Below are 3,273 nucleotides of genomic sequence, written 5' to 3'. Positions count from 1 at the left end.
CGAGAACAAGGCAGTCATTCAGGGATTTTTCTGATAATGAAATGAATACCCCCCACACTTAAGATATACATTGCCCTCAATGTAAAAAGATAGATATATTGACAAATATAAGTGTAAGTTCATAAGATAGGGAGAAAAGTGAAACTTCCTAAGTTAAAAATGGATGAAATTCCTAGATTAGCGAGAGTGAGTTGCTGGAAATAAAGCTGGAGGACAAACATGATTCTGAAGGAAAAAATGAGAATTGGGGGAATAATTTGATAGTAATAATAAAGATAAGCCGTTTTAAAAACAAAAGAATCTTAAAAAATTAATAAAAGAAAAATAAAATAAGATAGATAGTCTAACTTCTTTCAAGTGGCATGGCCAGTTCACATGCCTGTGTGGATCGTGTCTCGCCTGTGTTTGTCATGAAGTGAGATGTCATCACACGGCCTTCGAGCACACCTTGTGTCTAGGCCGTGTGGTTACATGATCATGTTACACGACCGTGTGTGATGTGGTTCGCTTCTCCCACGGTCGTGTACCTCTACGCGCGTCCATGTTATTTTGACAATGTCGTCTATGGGTGCTAAACACGGGCGTGTCACACACCCGTGTTCATTTGGTAGATTTGACCACGGCTAGGTTACACGTCCGTGGCCACTTATTGCATCCCATATTGGGAAAGATAACTTTTACCTTATTTTTGTACGGCTGTATCGCACGGTCATGTTTCTATCCGTGGTTGTCACACGGCCTGAAGCACGACCGTGTAGAGTTGGGAATCTGTGCTCAAAGACTCTGTTAGTGACCTATATGTTTAAAAATTGATATTTAAATAATTTAAAACTGTTAGTACTGGGGTTGCCTCCTGAGAAGCGCTTGTTTATAGTCTAAGCTCGACTTACCTCTCCATTGAATGGCCATGGTGGTTCGAGGAGTTTATACTTCTCATTCCTTCTATCCATCTTATCAAAATAAAGATTTAGACGGGTATTGCTTACCTTAAAAGTACCGAACTTGGGATGACTTACCTCGACTATACCGAATGGGAAAATGCTAAGTACCATAAGAGGGGCGTCTTCATTTGGCTTGGTAGTGAAAATGTGAGGATTTGTGGCATCTAATAAAACTCTATCTCTAACCTTAAGTTGATTTGGAAAGGTATTGAGCTCGTTTTGGCATAGTTTTGGTTTATCGTGTGTTCTCAATTTATGCGTCCGCCATTCATCTAGCTCTTCGATTTGCAGCCTTCATTCTTCATGAATATGTTCTCCACTATTGCTTGAGAATGGTTCATGTACTTCCTTCAAACTCATTTCCTACAAAGTAGGTTGTACCATATTGTCAGTTTTAGTAGATTAGTCTAAACAATCACCTTCAATTTTCGATGTGTTGCCTGAACCGTAAGCTTGAAGGGTGATTGTTTCGTCTCCCATACAAAGTGTGAGCTCACTTGTGCCAACATCAATAATCGTTTTAGCAGTTGCTAAAAAGGGCCTTCCTAAAATCAAAGAGTGTTGTTATCCTCCTCTATATCTAGAACAACGAAGTCAACAGAAAATATAAATTTATCGATTTTAACTAGCACATCTTCAATAATACCCCTAGGAAATCTTATAGTTTTATCTGCTAATTGAATGCTCATCCTAGTCTGTTTGGGTTTCCTAAGACCTAATTGTTTGAATTTTTTGTAGGGCATGACGTTAATACTAGCCTCTAAATCAGCTAATGTATTATTAACATCTAAACTACCAATTAAGCAAGGAATTGTAAAACTCCATTGATCTTTTAATTTGTTGGGTAGCTTATTCTGTAGAATAGCTGAGCAAACTGTGTTTAGCACCATATGCGACGCCTCATCCAACTTCCGCTTATTTGTTAAAAGCTCATTTAAAAATTTTATTGCGTTTGGCATCTGTGATAGAGCTTCAATAAACGGTAAGTTAATGTGTAATTTTTTAAGAGTTTAAGGAATTTACCAAATTGTTCACCTGAGTGGTCTTTCCTTGTCGCGTTGGGGTATGGCACACGAGGTTTATATTTGACATTCACTGATTAGTTTTTATTATGTCCTACCTCACCTTGATCTCTGCTCACCACAGTTTCTTGCTTCGGTTCTGGCTCAGGCTCAATGAATCCTTCTTCATCTTGAACATTAATCGTGTTGAGCTGTTCCCTTGGGTTGGGTTCAATGTTACTTGGCAAGCTACCTTGTGGTCGTTCAAAAATTAGTTTGAAAAGCTGGCCTATCTGAGTTTTGAGCCCTTGGATCGACGCTTGTTGATTTTTAAGTGCTGTCTCGGTGTTCTGAAACGGGTTTCTGACACCGAGATAAATTTAGACAGCATCTCTTCAAGGTTCCGTTTCTTTTCATGTTGATAGAGTGGTTGTTGAAAACCCAGAGGATGTTGTAGTCTTTGATTTCCTTGAACGCCCCATGAGAAATTGGGATGGTTCCTCCAACCTGCATTATAAGTGTTATTATATGGGTTATTTTGGGATCTAGAGTTATTGTTACCCATATATTGGACTTGTTCCTCCTCGATGCTAGGATTGAAGAGTTCATACTCTGTACATGTTCCTCCTCCATTTGTCTCGCACCTCATTACTAGATGTAACTGAGTAGAACCAAGTAAACCATCAATCTTTTTATTTAGAAGTTCTACCTGGTTTGACAGCATAGTAACCAAATCGACGTTATAAACGCCAGCTGTTTTAGTTGGCTTAGTCCTCATGACTTGCCACTAATAGTTATTCAGTGACATCTTTTCATTAAATTCGTAAGCCTCTTCAGGTGTTTTGTTGTTAATGGTTCCCCCAGCTGCTACATTAATCATTTGCCTTGTCGAGGGGTTCACACCATTGTAGAATATTTGAACTTGTAACCATAGAGGTAATCCATGGTGAGGACACATTCGCAGTAGGTCCTTGTATCTCTCCCATGCATCGTAAAAAGTTTCTAAGTCCATCTGCACAAACAAAGAGATATCATTACGTAATTTGGCTGTTTTAGCCGGCGGGAAATATTTTAATAGAAATTTTTCGGTCATTTGTTCCCAAGTAGTAATTGACCCTCGTGGTAACGAGTTCAACCACTTTTTAGCTTTTTTCCTCACTGAAAAAGGGAATAACCAAAGACGAATGACATCGTCAGAATCGCCATTAATTTTAAATGTATCGCAGAATTCTAGGAAATTTGCCAAGTGAGTGTTTGGATCTTCATCCTGCAAACCATCAAACTGAAAAAATTGCTGTATCATTTGAATAGTGTTAGGTTTTAGTTCAAAA

At 38.6% G+C, this 3,273-nt stretch overlaps 1 non-coding gene across 1 annotated transcript; it reads left to right on the top strand.

Moving 5' to 3' along the window:
• Nucleotides 1-2,880: 2,880 nt before the first annotated feature.
• On the top strand, nucleotides 2,881-2,986 carry LOC121229945 (small nucleolar RNA R71). The gene has a single exon (XR_005927896.1). It is a non-coding gene; the product is annotated as a small nucleolar RNA R71 (small nucleolar RNA).
• Nucleotides 2,987-3,273: the final 287 nt, after the last annotated feature.

The sequence above is a fragment of the Gossypium hirsutum genome, chromosome A05 (assembly GCF_007990345.1).
Source record: "Gossypium hirsutum isolate 1008001.06 chromosome A05, Gossypium_hirsutum_v2.1, whole genome shotgun sequence".
In the NCBI taxonomy this organism is placed as follows: domain Eukaryota; kingdom Viridiplantae; phylum Streptophyta; class Magnoliopsida; order Malvales; family Malvaceae; genus Gossypium; species Gossypium hirsutum.
The sequence above is the reverse complement of the archived record's forward strand: the minus strand, read 5'-3'. Positions and strand labels throughout refer to the sequence as shown.